Source organism: Podarcis bocagei, assembly GCF_964188305.1.
Source record: "Podarcis bocagei genome assembly, chromosome: 12".
NCBI lineage: Eukaryota > Metazoa > Chordata > Lepidosauria > Squamata > Lacertidae > Podarcis > Podarcis bocagei.
The window spans coordinates 22,292,664-22,312,057 of NC_138137.1; the positions used below are offsets into that span (position 1 = coordinate 22,292,664).

At 43.7% G+C, this 19,394-nt stretch overlaps 1 protein-coding gene and 1 long non-coding RNA gene across 12 annotated transcripts in view; one reads left to right on the forward strand and one right to left on the reverse strand.

Annotated features, from left to right (window-relative positions):
• LOC308570273 overlaps positions 1-7,921 on the reverse strand; it is a 29,632-nt gene extending 21,711 nt beyond the window's left edge. For both annotated transcript variants that reach the window (XR_014001064.1, XR_014001065.1), the window contains exons 1-3: positions 7,828-7,921; positions 5,661-5,752; positions 2,892-3,044 (exon numbers count right to left, since the gene is read on the reverse strand). This is a non-coding gene — a long non-coding RNA (uncharacterized lncRNA). The remainder of the gene's footprint in view (positions 1-2,891; positions 3,045-5,660; positions 5,753-7,827) is intronic.
• Positions 7,922-11,498: 3,577 nt separating this feature from the next.
• The window catches only part of TBC1D5 (TBC1 domain family member 5), a 249,079-nt gene continuing 241,183 nt past the window's right edge, over positions 11,499-19,394 (forward strand). For 6 of the 10 annotated variants that reach the window (XM_081164468.1, XM_081164476.1, XM_081164475.1 and 3 more), the window contains exon 1: positions 12,184-12,304. The gene's annotated coding sequence lies outside the window, so the exon portion shown is untranslated. Of the gene's footprint in view, positions 11,810-11,839; positions 12,154-12,183; positions 12,305-12,355; positions 12,712-19,394 lie in introns of those variants that run through there. The other 4 variants (XM_081164471.1, XM_081164473.1, XM_081164472.1 and 1 more) reach the window with 4 other exon arrangements.

The following is a 19,394-nucleotide window of genomic DNA, read 5'->3' on the forward strand; positions in this document are numbered from 1 at the left end:
TGGATTAGATAAAAAATTTGAAATGGAAGTGAGGGAAGAGATTCCTCTCATCTCTAATTTTTGTGACCTCAAGCAGCTTCTTAGGCATAGGCCCCACTGAAATCACCACCTTCTCCCAAATGCCCTGACCCAAGTATTACATTCTTTTGAGGCCATTGTTTCTTCTCTTAAGGCCCTTCTTTAAGTCCCATTATCTTTGGAAGTGAGGTGGGTGACACCCAGAGATAGGGCCTTCTCAGTGGTGGCACCTTGGGCTCTGGAATGCCCTCTCTTGGATGTTTTTCTCATTTCAATCCTTTTTAATGCCCAGTAAAGCAGGGCCTAGGACATGGGTGGAGCTGTGGGTAAAACCAGTGTTCCCCAACCTTGGGCCTCCAGCTGTTTTTGGACTACAACTCCCATCATCCCTCGCTAGCAAGACCCGTGGTCAAGGATGATGGGAATTGTAGTCCAAAAACAGCTGGAGGCCCAAGGTTGAGGAACACTGGGTTAAACCACAGAGCCTCAGGCTTGCTGATCAGAAGATTAGCAGTTCGAATCCCTGCGACGGGGTGAGCTCCCGTTGCTCAGTCCCAGCTCCTGCCAACCTAGCAGTTTGAAAGCACGTCAAAGTGCAAGTAGATAAATAGATACCACTCCATCGGGAAGGTAAACAGCATTTCCGTGTGCTGCTCTGGTTTTGCCAGAAGCGGCTTAGTCATGCTGGCCACATGAAGCTGTATGCCGGCTCCCTCGGCCAATAAAGCGAGATGAGCGCCGCAACCCCAGAGTCGTCTGTGACTGGACCTTACCTTTAAAGCAGGGCCTGACCATGACATTATGTTGTCTGAGACAAAGGACGAGGTCACTCACTCAATCTCTCTCCAACATCATTGCACATATAAAATCTGACTTGAATAGCAATTGAATCTTATGTCAACTACTGTAGTGGTGAGACAATATCATCCACTTTACCTGAGGGCAGCAGCTTAGCTGAGAGGACTCTGTTGATAGGTTGCCCTGCAGCACTTGCATCATTTTGCCTGATGGTAGGGCCAGTTTGCTGAAAAGTCTTTTTAAAAATATGCCCAGTAGTTTTAGATGATTTTAGAGCCCTATCCAAGATTTGCAGGCTTCACTGAGGAGGGGATTTCAACACAAAGCAAGCAAAAGACGACATTTTAGGGCTGTGTGCTCACCCCTCAGCTTTGCTTCAGAGCCCAGTTCAGAACTTCAGATTGGGCCCCTATTTGATTCAGATAGCTGGGTTGGGGGCTGCCTCAGACCCCAAATCCCAAGCAATATCTGGAAAACTGAAGTTTCAGCTATCCCATTGACTTGTATTGGAAAACCAAAATTTCCACAACTCTTTGTTGTTGTTTTTTTACATGGGTGCATGAAAATTGCAGACATAGCAGCCCCCCGAGAGGGGATTAACCCCAACAAATTTCAGGCAGGTAGATCCAAGGGTTCAGGATTGTGATAGGATTTCATAACTGAACTAGAAGCCACAGTTCTGGCGTCTGGTTCCTCACTAGGGGTAGAGAAACCTCAGTAGTCACTTAGTAAAAGGAGCCTAAATTTATTCCTGTTTATCTGAAAGATATATTAAAAATGTAAAGGCCAGATCAATCACATTAAAGCCAAAAATACTATATAAAGCCTCCAGATGGTATGCTTATTTAATATATGCAAACTTGTGTTCCTAATACTGTCACTCTTATCTTCCTTCACCCTCATACCCTAAATTTACCTATTATGTCTCTTCCTGATCGAGGACCTCCTGCAACTTGTTAAACTCACTGACATCACTGAAACTTTGTGTGGGTTTGAGCCCATCAATGCATATCTTGTTATAATTTTGGAACTGGATTTTAAAAACAACAACTTTGATTTAGTTGTGCACGGCATAACAGAGCAACTATAACCAGGGCTTTCATGCATTCTTAAAATGCAATTAATTACTTTTACCTGAGTCTCAGAGTGGATACATATATATATATATATATATATATATATATATATATATATATATATATATATAATTTAAAAATATGCCTTTAAAATATCTCTGAGGAAAGACCAGAGATCAATGCATGCAAAATGCCCCTTCTTTGCATCTCCAGAAAGAACTGGGAGAGACTGTCGCCAGTCAGTGTAGCCTAGCCTCCCTGCGTGTTGTGCCCTGCAGACGTATTGGACCCCATTCCTGTAATCCTTGAACGTTGGCCATGCTGATGGGAGTTGTAGAAAATACAAAAATGTGAAGGCACCAGGTTACAAAAGGTTGGTGTCTACAATACTGAGCTAGATGGACCAATGTAGCTAATAGACTAACTACAGTATAATATACGAGTTTCACAATCACAAAGGTATGAATGGTAGTTCATAGGTTCCAGTAGGAAGTACTAGATGGGGTTAGTAAACAGCAGTTTTACTGATGATCTGAGGACCGCTTTGTACCATTTCCAAAGAAAATGACACATTTAGGAATTAATAGGGACATTTACATATGTATATGTCTAAGTGCACATGTAAGTGCTGCTGATCCTCTTGGGAATTGGAGCAGCTACAAACACAGTCTATTTTATGCTTATTTGTTTTTCAATTTTTACACCTCATCCCAGCAGAGCTCTTGATGCAGTTTACAACAAAATAATTAAAATCAATATACCATTCTGGAAATACAAACAGTTGCAACATCAATGCTAAAAGTGTTAAATCTCTCAAGAGCAATCGGTTTAACAAGAGAATACAACAATTCTGCGTCCAGCTATAATTAGTCAATGCCCTCTGTAAAAGAGCCATGCTTATAATTTCCCTAAAAAGGGGAAGATTATTTTGGACCGATGGCTCCAAAATTTGGGCAATGCTATTGAAGCAGCTCAGAAGTCCACTACCTATTTCTGTACCTTTGCTAGAGTGTTGTGGTGGTACACCTAACAGAGTCTCTTCATAAGCTCTTGAAGCAGCGGTAGCCAATGTAGTTCTTTCTAGATGTTGTTGGACCACAACTCCCATCAGCTCTGGTTAGGAACATCTGGTGGTCACCACATTGACAAGCCCTGTGTATGGGAAGAGGTGCTTCTTCAGGTAACCTGAGCCCCAACTGCAAAGGGCTTTACAGTTTCAAAGCCCAAAACCCTAAAATGCAGAATGTAGCCAATGCAGCTCTTCCAGAGTAGGATCTCTCTCTCCCTCTCTTGTCAGTATTTGAAGGGACCTAACTACAGTATTTTGGACCAACTATAGTTTCCCAAGTATATATAAAGGCAGTGCCACTGAAGAATGCATTACAGCCAGGTTAAGAGATTTCTGTTAGCTCAGGCTTTACAAATTTGTTGTATTGTTTATACTGGTTGAATAGTTTTGGTTCATAACTTCTCAGATTTTCTTGTATTGTTTTTATTTTCTTGTTTGTTTATACGTTGCACTGTTATGTGGCATTCTTATGTACGTCACCCTAAAATCTATGTTTGGATCAAGGCTCGGTTTAAAAATTGTATGAATAAAGAAATAAACGCAATGATATAATCTACGGCAGAGATAGGGCATTTATAACCCTATAGATATTGCTGGATTACAAATCCTCTCTTCCCTGACCATTGACCATGTTGGCTGGAACTGTTAGGAATTCCAAAAACCTCACCCATGATCTAGAGCCTTTCAATGCATGTATTAGAGTGGTGAGGTCTCTGTTGCTCAGAGCAAGTACAATTGCAATTGTAACAGGAAGCGCTCCTGGTCACAGCTGCCACTTAGAAGTCAAGTAGCAAAGCCATGCTCACAAGTACCGTATTTTTCGCCCTATAAGACGCACTTTTCCCCCTCCAAAAATGAAGGGGAAATGTGGGTGCGTCTTATGGGGCGAATGCAGGCTTTCGCTGAAGCCTGGAGAGCGAGAGCGGTAGGTGCGCACCGACCCCTCTCGCTCTCCAGGCTTCGCGGACCTCTCCCCAAGCAGCGGGAATGCTCCCGCTGCTTGGGGAGAGTTGCCGGCATCCCGAAGCCTGCGCGCGCTGATCCCAGCGCCTGCAGGCTTCGCGGATCTCTCCGCAAGCAGCGGGAACGTTCCCGCTGCTTGGGGAGAGTTGCCGGCATCCCGAAGCCTGCGCGCGCTGATCCCAGTGCCTGCAGGCTTCGCGGATCTCTCCGCAAGCAGCGGGAACGTTCCCGCTGCTTGGGGAGAGTTGCCGGCATCCCGAAGCCTGCGCGTGCTGATCCCAGCGCCTGCAGGCTTCGCGGATCTCTCCGCAAGCAGCGGGAACGTTCCCGCTGCTTGGGGAGAGTTGCAGGCATCCCGAAGCCTGCCCGCGCTGATCCCAGCGCCTGCAGGCTTCGCGGATCTCTCCGCAAGCAGCGGGAACGTTCCCGCTGCTTGGGGAGAGTTGCAGGCATCCCGAAGCCTGCCCGCGCTGATCCCAGCGCCTGCAGGCTTCGCGGATCTCTCCGCAAGCAGCGGGAACGTTCCCGCTGCTTGGGGAGAGTTGCCGGCATCCCGAAGCCTGCGCGCGCTGATCCCAGCGCCTGCAGGCTTCGCGGATCTCTCCGCAAGCAGCGGGAACGTTCCCGCTGCTTGGGGAGAGTTGCAGGCATCCCGAAGCCTGCCCGCGCTGATCCCAGCGCCTGCAGGCTTCGCGGATCTCTCCGCAAGCAGCGGGAACGGTCCCGCTGCTTGGGGAGAGTTGCAGGCATCCCGAAGCCTGCCCGCGCTGATCCCAGCGCGGGCAGGCTTCGCGGATCTCTCCGCAAGCAGCGGGAACCACCGCTGGGCTCCCACGGCTTGCAGAGAGCTGCCTGTTTGCGGGCTGGGGTCGGGGGAAGCTCGGGCTGCCCCAGCCCCGCGCCTGGGGGGGAAATAATTTTTTCCCTTTATTTCCCCCCCAAAAAACTAGGTGCGTCTTATGGGCCGGAGCGTCTTATGGGGCGCAAAATACGGTACTCTCAAGTCACAGGCCTGGCTGGCTTTTTTGAAGGGGTGTGCAATCTCATTTGAAGGAAGCTATATATTCACTTCTTGGTTGAGTGACATTATCCCTTCACTGTTAAGACTTAACATATCTGTATTATCTGGATGAAGCTTCAGTTTATTGGCTTTTATCCAGCCTATTACTGACTCCAGTCAAGAGAGATTCCAAATGTGAGTCACTGAAATCCAACCCAATTGTGACTTTTCCCAATGATTTCATTGTTGAAAAGGAAATAAGCAACTATCTGACTATTAGAAGACATCTGACATCCCTGTATAGGGAAGCTTTTAATGTTTGATGTTTTACTGTGCTTAATGTTTTAATTGTTAGACACCACCTAGAGTTGCTAGGGCAACCCAGTTAAATGGATGGAGCATGAAACATGCTTAATTCCAATTAATGCATGAATGGGTTAAGACCATAAAGTAAGCTGTCTTGCCAGGCTGAGCTAGGTCACACCCCCTCACTTTGGGATGGTTAACAAACTCTTTTGTTCTTTTTCCACCATGTGAACCCTACCAGTGAGGAGGTCTAAACTGGGTGTTCCAAGCTTAGACCACATGGCCATCTTTGTGTTTCTATACAAATAATTTAGAAATATTTACCGCTTTTGGAGCCTAGGTTAAACTGCCTGACTAGTCTTGCTGCTGTATGGAAAAGCACATGAACATGACCTTTGAAGAGTTTGTAAGTAAATCATTTTTAAATTACCAAGTGTGGTCTCTTTCTATGCTAAGGGAAGCGGGGAATTTGGAAACAACTTAGAAGGCGATATTTTAAAGGTCTGACTCTTGCTGGAATCCCTGGAATGCAAGAGTCATTGGGAAAATGTGATTCAGCCTTTCCTTACTGAATCTCCACCCCAAGTTAACAAATGAGAATTGATCTAAGATCTGAGTGGGGTTGGGGACTGTAGTTTGAGTCAGATAGAAAAATAAAGTTAGTTAAAGGCTGAAGGCATCATGGAGTGCTGGGTGACCCTCCCTTGGGACCTGATGGTGGTCAGGGGGTCTGTGCATGCTATGGATGCTCATGCTATTTGTCTCCACCAGAGTTTGAAAGCCCTTTTGCTCTGCTCTTTAAAACAGCCACACAACATGCTCTCGCTGCACGAAATTGAAATTATTCCCAGCAGGAATACAGCCAAACTAAGGAAGATTTAACCCTTTAAGCTGATGAGTGAAGGATTTGATCCTGATGGCTGCAGGAGTCTGCTTCATCATTGCATTCCCTGCCGTCCCCCCTCCCCACAGGCTAGGTGGCTGTGGTTTGGGGGATATTGCCTTGTGAGCTAAGATTGGCCTGCAGACTAGAACTTTCCCACCTGTAATTTAAGTTATTGATACAAATGTTGAAGAGTACCAAACTTTGCAGTGTGCCACTCAAAACTTCCCTCTGACCCACTGATGCTAACTCTCAGGAGTAGTTTTCCAACCAGCTGGTGTTAATATATTTAATTTACTCTGCAGTCACAGAAGCAAATCTGAGAGGGTCATATTGTTATTGACATTAAAATATGAGTCTAACAATCCTATTTCTGAACTCTTACAACTGAACATGTAAATGACCAGCAGAGCCAAGAACAGGAGTGCTGATTAGATGTTTCCTGAGGCATTGTCTCTTTCTGTCACTAGATAACAGCCTTGAATACATACAGCAAATATTTTATATACCACAAAATTTATGGTAAAACTTTAATGGAAATTTTCTTTTATTTGGCAAAACCAACCAAGTAGCAATTATGTAGTTAAATAAAAAAAAATATGTTTATTGATCAGCATGTAATTTACAATAAATGCTGACACAAATTGTAGAGCTTGCATGTCATTAATTCCTGGCTCCTTCCATCACTGACTCCTTTCAACAACTTATCCAGCATGATCTAATACACCTGACAGATAGAATGAAGAAACAAGCCTATGTCAGCTTTTCCTGATCTAGTCTCCTCCAGATGTTTGGACTCCAACTCCTATCAGTCCAGCCATCATGGCTAGAGTTCATGAGTGTTGAGAGTTGTGGCCAATGATCCATTCTGTTCTCTCAGATGTCTATGGGAAGCTCACAAACACTCTGTCCACCTGACAGTGGAGGTAGGCTGATGCTATGACCACACACACATTCTAGGTACTAATACCATGTGTGGCTCTACACTAGAAATGAAGGTTAAACAAAGAAAACAAAGTGTCAGCAGCCAATTTGACTCAAGGGAGTGGATTAGTTGGTTTCAAATATGGTAGGCAGGATAATTTCATGTTACGTGTGGTGCAGCATTGGACTAAAATTCACAGCATCCCCTAGCCAGCAATACTAGCAATGGCCACAGAAGTCCAGTGACATCTGGGAGTCCACACTTTCCCCCTCCCTGGGTTATAGCGTTAGACCCCTGGCCGGGGAGGCGTAGGTTCAAATCCTCACTGAGTCAGAACTCACTAAAAATCCAATTTAATCAGAATTGATTTCAAAGAAAGTTATGCCCTATGATGTATTCTTAGGATTGCAGCATTTCCTCCCAATATATCAAGGTGCTAAGAAAGTTTCTCTCCACTACTCCCATTTATCATCACAACAACCCCGTCAGCCTAGCCTACCTGAGTGGTTGTGAGGATAAAAGTGAGAGAGAACTACAGATGCTGCCTTGAACTCCTTGGAGGAAAGCTAGGGTACAAGTGGTGTCAGTAACTAAAATTTAACATGTAGTGCTTAAAATGCATGTCTTCCTATGGTTATCTTAAACATATACCTGCATCAGATTACTTGTGGCTTCTGTGGTTATTGGGTGAAGTTATTGTCATTGACGTAACAGTTTTAATCCACATGTAACAGTTACATTAATGCAGTCCACTAGAATGCAAGAAACCTTGAGTTACATAGTTCTTACTGAAATCAAAGATTAACTGTTCACGCAGATTTCACATGTGACTCAGCCTTTGGGTTTATGTTCTCTGTTTCCCACGTGCTGTACACCTAAACTGTAATAACAATTCAGTTAAATCTTTACAATATTTTAAAGTGAAATGGTTGTCTAAAAATGAAAACAAACTTATTATAGTTGTATAATATTCCACATAATGTAAAACCCCGAACAAAAATATTTTGCTGCTGCTGTTACCAGGTTATGGTGGCAGGCAGTGGAAGTGTAACTGCGGTAACAACAGGGACCTTATTTTCATGAGTAAGAAACATAATGAAATATTGTTGCTTATAGCCTATTTAAGTGGAGCAATCCCATACCAATTAATATGTTTATATTAGGGCATTGGTATGTGTTCTTCTGGAATCCTAAAATGTTCTTCAGGAAATGCTCAATACATCAAGGTAACAATTATTGTAAAGTTAATTTAAAATATGAATAGGCCGTGAATACTTCACACAGTAAAGTTCACCAGTAGCAAAATCTGCACTTAACATTGCAGTGACCCTGTAAATCTTTATAAACAGGAGGTAGCCAGCGAAACCATGTAGCGCCAAAGTCAGCCATTTGTGGCACAGATTCTTTTAAAATGACAATGGGTGACAAACAGTATGGCAATTCCAAGCTGCCTCTGGAATCCTAGATAAATTCTGCCCACAGCAATGTGTTTACTACCTGTCTTGTTGACAAAATAATTCCTATTCAGTATGTCTTCAGGATCACTAGCCTGACTGCAAAATCTGAACTTAGGATACATAAGGTCAGCCTTGTTGTTCTATTTTTATGGATCATTTTCAATTAGTATCATTCACTGATTGTGTCCTTGGGGGAATGCAGCTACCAACTGCAAATTAAACCTCTGTCGCTCCTATGCAGTTAAGGCTAGAAGGAGGGAAAAGTAAGCTTTGCTAGAGAGGGGTATACCGTACTTTCCATTATTTTGTCACTAATATTTTGAAGAGGGACTACAGCTGCAATCAAGGAAGTTGAAATTAAAAGCTTCAATTTCCAATGCTTGCTTCTGGTTAACGTCATACTAAAAGTGAACAACACTACCCCAGTATACCCACTAAAACCAAAGCCATAGTTAGTTTTTCTTGTTGGGAAAGGGAATGCCAATTGAGCACTACCTCACAAAGGCAGGCACATTCATAGTTCCCAGGTAAGAAAAAGGCAGGCAGCCCAACCAAGTTCCAACTGAAGTTGGCAAAACACACAGCTCATTTATTACATTGTGACTGGTTCCACGACTGAAAGCAGCACAAGATACTGCTTTATGTTTGCATTAGGATAGTGATGCCCCTGCCAACGTGTTGAAATGTGGGTATGTTGTAGTGACAGGCAAAACAGCATGGGGAAGCTAATGTCGGAAAAAGAAAGTAAACAGCCCTGTTGTGGATCTTTCCGAGTTCAACCCTTATTCTGAAGATCTTTTATCTGTAAGTATTTTGGACCACACCCACTGAGAATACTGCTGGATCCTAAGGTTTGGGCGCCATTGATAAGGTCACATTCACAAGTTCATTCTTTAACAAAATACGAGTCAACTATAGATGAGGCAGTAGGCTGGTTATGCAGGGCATACTACTACCAATGAAAATGGTTGGGAGAGTCAAGAAGAACATCTGCATCTGCAGTTACCTCACCTTGCCTTACTGATAAGGTCGCCTCTGCCTTTAGTACACATGCCGGCAGGATACCTATGCACTAGTTAATTTAATCAATATGATTTTAAGGCCAAACGTTGAACTAGGTTCCACAGAATTAATATTTTCTACAATTATCACCAAGAACATTCCAGCTGTCCAATATTGTACTAAATAATATACAGTGGAATCTGCAAATGAAAGGCTGGCTTATTTCTTTCAGGAAGCAGGCTAAAATTAAAATGTCCCAATACGGAGGAAATCTTGTGCATATTCAGCAGTTGGTAACAACTTTAAATTGTTGTTACCAGAAATAAGCCTAACTTTACTGTGCTTATATTAGAACAGGATGTTTAAACCTGCTGCTGTAAAACACCAGTCAGCAGTCTTGATCAGAAACAGTGGTAGGCTGATCAGAGAAGAGATAATAATTCTTTGTAACAAAATCCTTTACTATGCTGAAGATCAGTGTAAGTAAAAATGGACTGTAGGAAACTACAGTATTGCTTTTTGAAGTGAATGCCATGTTTTGCGAATGGTTCTATAAACAATATTGTCCACCAAAGTCCAGCCTCCTTTCAAAAGATAGAATATCGCCCATACAGGAGGCAGAGAGACAAGTTTATAAATTACACATAGGACTTTACACCTGATCCGCGTCAAGAGATGCAGGCTTTTTAAAATCAGCAGTGTCTTCTCGCCAGTGTTATTTTTATAGGAAAAGAGATGCTGGAGTTTACCAGGAACTTCTCCCTTGTTCTCTTAGAATGGCAATGGCGCCCACCTGAAAGGTGCCAGAGATGAGCTCTGGCTGAAGAAAAAGCCCTGCTTCTCGCTAATAAGTGTATTGAGCCTTCCCTCAAAAAATGAAGCTGATCACAAGCAGAAGGCTACCTTATTACTTTGCCTGATGTTTAATATCAACGAGCAGTCAGCCTAATTAAACATGGTAAAAGGGTATGTGTGGACGGCACTGTGGTCTAAAGCAGAGCCTAGAGCTTGCCGATCAGAAGGTTGGTGGTTTGAATCCCCGCAACGGGGTGAGCTCATGTGGTTCGGTCCCAGCTCCTGCCCACCTAGCAGTTCGAAAGCACGTCAAAGTGCAAGTATGTAGATAAATAGGTACCACTCCGGCGGGAAGGTAAATGGCATTTCCGTGTGCTGCTCTGGTTCGCCAGAAGCGGCTTAGTCATACTGGCCACATGACCCGGAAGCTGTCTGTGGACAAACACTGGCTCCCTCGGCCTACAGAGCGAGATGAGTGTGCAACCCCAGGGTCGTCCGCGACTGGACCTAATGGTAAGGGGTACCTTTACCTATTACCTATGGTCTCATTAAACCAGTGGTTTTTGAAGGGTGTGAAGTACCACACTAGCGTGGCAGGAGAGGATGTAGTGGGAAGAATGGACAATCAATTAAACATTTGAATATTTCAATGTTGTGTAGTATAGTATCAAAATATTTTATTTGCAGAATATGGATAGCTTTCCAAAATGAGAGCAAAGACCTTGAAGTGATACTGAGGACAATCCTAGTTGTGTTTCCCAATGCATTCCATATCAATAAAAATTTTGGTGTGGTGCGAGCAATTTTTTATTCTGGAAGTATGGCCCGGGGGGGGGGGGGGCATTGCATTAAACTGTCATAAATAAAAGTTGGTGGAAAGGGAACAGAATATACCAACATTAGGACCACAGGGTTGCATCCAACTTATGTCATGCTCAAGTAGACCCACTGAAATCATTGCTTCAAAATGATAGATGGCATAGAACTTCTAGGGGCACTGGGTTTTTTGGCCCCCACAATAAATTATTTGAGGGGGCCAATCCTCCACAAAGTTGATGTCCATTCCCATTCAAATATGATAGATTATGAAGGGTGGGGCTTACCTGGGCCCCCACAATATTGAATAAAGTGCTTGAATAAAGTCAGCACCCCTGGCAGACGGATGCTCAGTCCGCATTTTAGTCCCGCTTTACAATCTTCCCGCCACTTCACCTTTAAGCAAACGAACAAAAAAAAGCAGCAACAATTTAAAGCAAGTTCCAGAAAAAGTAGCTTGCAAGAGCAGGAATGTAGTTGAGGTGGGGGGCTTTCTGGGGTGGGGGAGTTGCTTTTTTTATTTCCGGGGGGTGGGGGTGAAAAGCGAGGCGAGGGCAAAGGCAATAGTAAAGGAAACACGCTCGTCTCCTCAGCACCGTCTTCCACAGTAACCAGGCAGCAAGTCCCCTTCGACTCAGTGGGCCTCCAAGTCAACGGAGAGCTGCCCCTGGCTTTCCCTTTACGTTTTATCCATCTGGAAGGTTAGTCTGAGGCGCTGGGCTGACCGTTTCCCGGCTCGCGGCGAGGAAGCCGCGGACTCCGCTCTCCTCCCAAACGCCTCACACGCGCCGACAAGCCCACAGCCCCCTCCTTCCCCGCGTCTCCCTCCGCTCCCGGCCTGTCCCTCGCCCGAGTCCCCGGGCCCCTCAGACCGACGGGCGTCCCGAAAGTGCCCCGCTCCGAGCAGCCGCCGGATCTAGGCCAGCGCGCCGTCGCCGCGCGGTGTGGGCGGCCTCCGCTTCCCCTCAGCGAAGGCGGGCGCCTGCGTGCAAGAGGCGAGGGGGCGGCGGTTGAACTCGGCTACCGGCGTAAGGCTTCGAGGAAGGTGGTTGCTGGGCCTCCTTCCTCTTTCCCCTCAGCCTGGCGGGCCGTGGGGGGAAGGCTTTTGAGGGAGAGAGGGAGGGACGCGGGCAAGGAGGGGAGGAGGCAGGCAGGCAGAGCCGCTTTCTCCAGCGCCCCTGCACCAACGGCAGCAGGTAAAAGCCGACGAAAGCCGCCCTCACATCCCCACCCCCTTCCCGCTCCCAAATGGCCGCCTCCTCGGCTGCAGCCACCCCAGGTCTTTCCTTCCGTCCTTCCTCCCCGCTTCCGTCCCCTCACGGCTTCCTCCTTTCCCGGCTGTCACTGAAGGGCAGCCGCAGAAGAGGAGGAAGTGGCTCTTTTTGAGGCCTGCAACGTCAAAGGCCGCTCCTCTTCCACCCTCCTGCGCGCCCGTTTCTAGAAGCAGGTTGCGGGGAGGCGCTTCCTGGCGCCGCTGCTGCTGCTAGTTTGGTGGTTGCCGAGTTTCTCACCCTCAGCTGGTTTCCAAGAGGCGAGAGAGAGAGAGGACGGGAGCTGCTCATGTGGGCGTTGTTTTCACCACCCCCTCCTAATCTGCTCATAGGTGAAGCTAGTAGAACTTTTCCTTCCTTCCCTCCTCTTCTCCGACGCTCTTGTTTCTTTGCTCCTCCGTCTCAAGCTGCTCGGTTTTCCTTAGTTGCTTCTCCACAAAACTTCAGTTCTGGCGTTTTATGGTAGTTTCACTTTCATATCCCTCTTCTGGACAGTGGAATCCTATGTATGTCTTCTCAGGAGTCAGTTCTGTTGAGTTTGGTGGGCCTTGTGACCAAATAAGTTTTGTGTGTGTTTGAGTGTGTGTGTGTATATAGTCGTACCTCGGGTTACATACGCTTCAGGTTACAGACTCCGCTAACCCAGAAATAGTACCTTGGGTTAAGAATTTTGCTTCAGGATGAGAACAGAAATCCTGCTCCGGCGGCACAGCAGCAGCAGGAGGCCCCATTAGCTAAAGTGGTGCTTCAGGTTAAGAACAGTTTCAGGTTAAGAACGGACCTCCGGAATGAATTAAGTACTTAACCCGAGGTACCACTATACACACACACACACACACACACACGCCTTACAGATCAATCCTATACATGTCTACTCAGTCTTATTGAGTCCAGCACTGCTTATTTCTAGGCAGTTGGATACAGGATTGTGGCCTTAGGCAATAATGTTTTCCCGTTGCCAAATTCAGAAATGAAGTTTTGTGACATCTGCTTACTCATCGTTTCTGTTCCTGCTTTTTTCTTTTTTAAAACCAAACTAGAAGCTGCCTCCTAAGTACTGAGAACACCCCATTGTTTAGAGAACAGTTTGAGATTACACGAATTTTGTAGTTCCCCAATTTTCAGATTCTCTTTTTTAAGTGTGGTTTGATCTCTCTCTAGTATATTAAGAGCCTACATATGGGATAATAGCACAATCAATCCACTTTGTAAAGTGGCTTAAGGTGTTTTGAATTGTGGAAGACTTCATTGAAAGACTTGGAGTTGTCATGCTTACAAGTCCCTAGTTTAGTGCCTATGAGTTGATGGGTTAATTTGTATGGGCTAGGATTTTTATTTTTAAAAACCCATGCAACTAGTTTTGTGTCTTCTGGGCCTATATTATAGGTGAAGTGCTCCCTATTATATAGCAAATCATGAAATTTCAGAAACTTTCAAAAGTGGTTTGTTACATGGGTTGTAGAGGCGTTCTGTTTAAAAATATTAAAAATATTACAGTTCAGCCCAAGCACTTGGACATGCGTGAGGTAATTTTTTGGTGTCTGGCTGTTATCTTTATAGAGTAACACATCTCTTTTGAACTAATAATTCAGTGAAGTTTCTTGCTTTAAAAGCATACAAGGGACACAACATAGGATTTTAAGCATGAATACTGCATTTTATGCACAAGGTAAAAAAGTGGCATGCCATGATTGTGGCCTGGTTCACAATCAAAGACACGGCACGCTGATGCACATTTAGTATTAAACACGGTTAGTTACTATTGAGATGTTAATGATAATCTGCCGCATTCAGAAAACATGTTTCATTAACTGTTAGTTCAATCCTAAGCTTGTTTGTGTGGAATTACACCCACTGTGTTTAAACTGGGTTACTCCCACCCGAGTCTGCATGGAATTGCAGCCTGGATGTAATAATTATGTGTCTCAGTCCAGAATAAGTTGGTCATGTTTAAGTCCTGTGGAAATTAATGTGGCATCAAGTTACTAATGACTAACTTATCCCACTGATTTCAATGGAACTCATTTTCTTTTAATAGAGACTGCCGTGTCTTGCTTGCAGGAAATTAAAGGTAAAGATACCCCTGACCGTTAGGTCCAGTCACAGATGACCCTGGGGTTGTGGCGCTCATCTTGATCTGTAGGCCAAAGGAGCCGGCGTTTGTCCGCAGACAGCTTCCGGGTCATGTGGCATCCTGACTAAGCCGCTTCTGGCAAACCAGAGCAGTGCACGGAAACGCCATTTACCTTCCCGTCGGAGTGGTACCTATTTATCTACTTGCACTTTGACGTGCTTTTGAACTGCTAGGTGGGCAGGAGCTGGGACCGAACAACGGGAGCTCACCCCGTTGCGGGGATTCAAATCGCTGACCTTCTGATCGGCAAGCCCTAAGCTCAGTGGTTTAGACCACAGCGCCACCCGTGTCCCCTTGCAGTAAATTACTTCATGAATAAATTCAAAAAGTGTATTGAGTTAGTGTAATTGTACTTGAGGATGTTTTCCAAGCCACAGAATGACAGAAAACCCTTGTTTTGAGAGGCATTAATCCCTACCGCCACCCATTTATGTTAGATGAATTCTTCAAGAACACTTGAGTTAAACAATGAACGAACTGGCACAGCCACATTCAGTGGGGAACCCTTCCCCACAAACCATTTGTTTTCCTGCATTTTATCTGTCACAATGTGGATATCTGATAAGTGTGGCAGTCCAGTCAAGATTAAGGCACCTTACTAAACCTTCAAGGAGAACTAGGTGATGGATTTAATGTCATAGAGTTGTCTATGGTCCACCTTTTCCTCTTCATCACTGTCCATAGGGCATTGGAGACAGCTGGTTTTAACCTTTGATAATGATGCCCTTTTTGAACATAGGCAAAGGGGTGTTAAGTATCAGGAGCTGCATTTCCCGATTGGGAAGAGAACAGGGAGCATAAGAGTCCTAGCAGTTTTGGGGTTGCGGGAGCTGATTCTCATCCCATGAATAATTTGCATACTTGTCTTTTAAAACCTCTCTGGGATATTTACCCTAATATATATTGTGCATTGGCCCTCATTTGGTGCAGAGTGATAATGAATAAGGCAGTAACTAAAAACTAAGGAGATTTGGCCTTGTATGTCCTTTTGAAACAGAAGCTTTTTGATCAATTTGTAAGGAAATAATGTGTTCGGCATATTGAACAATACTTTAGAGACAAATTTCTCTTTTTATTTTTCATTTTTGAGGCTTCCTGTTTTTGGTTAGTAAGCAAATTGCCAGTCTTGCACATAATTGTCTGTATAGGGGTGTGTGTTCATGTGGCTGTGGCTGTGTACATGCACATGCACATTTAAATATTATGCAACACATAACATTTTCTGGTATAAAACCCACAATGTGGGGAAAGTATCAGCTTTGGTAAGTAAAATGTCTATTTTAATTTTCTGTCCAGGAAACTGTAACAGAAATGAAGGGGGGAAATGACAAGTATTTCAAGAAGCAGGCAAGCTGTGGCACCTTAAAGATCACTAACTTGTTTGTTGCATGAATTTAAAGCAGTGGGGGACAAGTGAACCTCCACATATTATTGGACTCCTAGCTCCAGCCAGCCTGGTCGATACAGAGATGATGGGACTCAAAGTCCAACCACTCTGAATGTCCACAAGTTCTCTATCCTGGGGGTAGAGCTTACTTTTCAGATGCAGTTTATCAAGTTAGGTCACTGAAACTGCCTACCCACAAGTTTTCAAAAAGCAGTACACTGGCGTTTCTTGATCAGAATTTGTGATGAAACCATGCAAGAGCTTTCCTTTGGCGCTGGTGCCAAATGAAGTTATAGACTGCTCTTCAATACGAAGCATATGCCTGGAGAAAATACTTTAAATACAGAAGTTTCAAACCATAAGTGTGCATATTTGTATGTGTATGTGTGTGGAAGAGAGATTGCTTGTAGAGAGAGCCATTCTGCCTGCAGGCGGGGAAAGTTCTGAAAATATTGATGTCATTGTGTAAGAGATCAATGCTTTACTAACTTCTGTGTTTTGTTTCTGTGATATAACACTGTGCCACAGCGACAGTATTGGGGAACCTTGTAAATCCTCCCACTCAATAGAGCTGTAAAATCTGATGTTGGCGCCTAGAATTTTGCTTCTTATAACATATATTTTTGTAAAACATAAAGGAAATAACAAACCCCTGCCATTCAACCTCTTCCGCCAGCAGTGGATAGGCATAGTATTTCTAAACTTGGAGATTCAAATTAGCAACAGGCCTGTGCAGAGGAGGGAGGCAGCTGGGTACACTTGCTCCAGGCCTCAGAGGGCAAAGTAGCCACACACATCATGTATTTTGAGCAGTGTTCATGTACACACACAGTGTTACATAGTTTTGTGTGTGTGTGCATGTGCATGCATGTGTGCACACTTGTTTTGCACATATACATATATTTATAAAAAATGTGTGTATGAGGTATTTTGTTCTTTTCAATGAAACAGAGATTCAGATAGGTACAAAACAAAGAAAGAATGCCATATTTTAGTATCACCATGATGTTCATAAATTCAATTTTCTTATTCTTGGTCCAGAGGAAAACTGAATTTGCCCATTTTTTAAATCTTATGCCCATCTTTTCAAAGTACCTATCAATTTGTTTGTCAGAGGCGATCTTCATTATTAGAATGCTACCTTCATTATTAGAATGTTGTATTGTTTTGTTTTCTTCATGATGCTTTGTCACTGTTAAAGAAATTATTAATTCATCTGACAGAGGTCAGACACAATATGTGAGTTTTCACTGTGTGTCAAACAATACACTTGCTGCTGTTATGGATTCTTGTGTAAAATGGATAATAAAGTGCTACTAAATTTAAGTGGAATAATGCATTACCTGCTGTATGCTTGCTGAGTAAGCACTTATTTCATGAAGTCAAACATTGCAGTTGTGTGTTTCAGGCTGTTTAATACTCGTTCTAGGAAAGAAAATCGGCGTGTTTTCATAGTCTTGGATACATGAATGACATGGCTGCTGACTTCAGCAATGGAAAGCTTCCATTTAAATAGGACTCTGAATTAACAAATCACTGTCATTACAATCAATATAAATTTACTGAGTAGGAGAGACAGTATATTGTGTAACATGATGAGTATGTCATGGCGCTTTCTTGGTGTCAAGCCTCTAATATGATAACATGTTTTTAGGGTTTGCCCATTACTTGCTTGATTGAAGGTTTATTGTCTGGAATACGGCAGGTTTTAAAGTTACTGTATTTCAGACACTATACTTAATTTTTAATAGATGGTGTTTATATTTCTCTTTGGGCTGAGTTGTATGTTACAGTGGTCCCTTAGAATCTTCTGAACATTCTTCCACAATCATAGTGACTCCACATGGCAGTTGTAACATAATATTACAGAGGCTGTCCAGTGCTATTTAGCCCACACTACACGTCGAAGTGCAAGTAGATAAATAGGTACCACTCTGGCAGGAAGGTAAACGGCGTTTCCGTGCACTGCTCTGGTTCGCCAGAAGCGGCTTAGTCAGGATGCCACATGACCCGGAAGCTGTCTGTGGACAAACACTGGCTCCCTCGGCCTATAGAGTGAGATGAGTGCTGCAACCCCAGAGTCGTCCGTGACTGGACCTTACGGTCAGGGGTACCTTTACCTTTACCTTTTTACACATTCATAATGGCAGCTGGGACTAGCGTAGGGCTGACTCCATGTGACTCAGGCAATCCACACAGTGAGCTGCTTTTGACATGTTAAAACTACTGTGGGAAGCTACCACCATGCAAAAGTACTGCTAGCAGTTTTCACGGGGCACATAATATATGTTAGAATCAGCCATTAAAGATTAAATCAAGGGCATAAGAAATGGGACAGTTATTTGGGCTCTTAAGTGTGGTTACTGTAAGCTTAAACTTTAAAAGAGCAACTGGGGAATGGTGAAAGAAGTCAATAAGGTAATTAGAATGATTGCAGAGACTAATTCCAGATTGATGGAAATTCTATGCCTTTTTAGCAGTGTTAATTACCTAAGCACTTTGACCAGATGTAGGCATATTTTTACTTCCATTGGTGAGTTGGAGCATATGACCCCCGAGAGTAGTCTTAAAAACTCTCTCTGTCCAGCAGTTTATAATGCCAAGCTGCCTGAAAGTAGCAGGAAAAGGTGGATATTTCTAAAGGTGTTTTTTTAAAGTGTAGCTTTTGTTATCTCACTGCTTCAAGGAAGGCAGTATAATTTTATAATAATGCTTAGGAATACAATGCAGTTAACATTCATATCATGCTTATGCATGCTGGTATAGAGATTATCTTGCCTACACTTCTAGTGGGTATGGGACCAGACTTTTTTCCAAAGAGCTTATCTAGTTATTTGTTTAATCAGTTTTTTAACTAGAGTGAACAGTGCGTATGATGCAATCATTAAGGAGTCTAACATACAGTTTCCTCGCTGCAAGAAAGAAAATTCGATAGAGCTTAATGCATTGAGGCCTTCTCTGCTCCAGAAGCCTTGGGGCTTCATGCATTTGTATCCATAACCATTGCATCTCAGTTCCCTTGCATATAATCACCGCCTCTACAGTGATAAAAGTCTATAAATACATTAGAGTCCAAGGAAGCTTCAGTAAATGAGAGGAAAGCAACAGCTGTGGCTCCAGAAGTCCTCCCATCTTGTTGACCATGTTCAATCTAGTACTGTACTCTAAAGATATCTAAAACTGACTTTGTAAGAGATACTAGCAAAATAAGATCTTAATTATATTTTACTCAATATCATTGTGATATAAAAACCAAGAAGAGTCATACCTATATTCTAGAAGGAAGAAAGGAGGTAAAGTGAATATATTGCACAGTTAAAGTAGCTTTCCTTACTCTTACGGTATATCCAGCAACTTGTAGTCCAGAGATCAAATCCAGCCAGACTCGTCTCTCCCCTCTCCCCCAGTTGTGTAATAGCCCTCTTCACTGAACACTTAGTTTTGTGTCAGTTTTTGTGAGAAAACATAGCTGTTTTGTGTCTAGGCGTTTAACA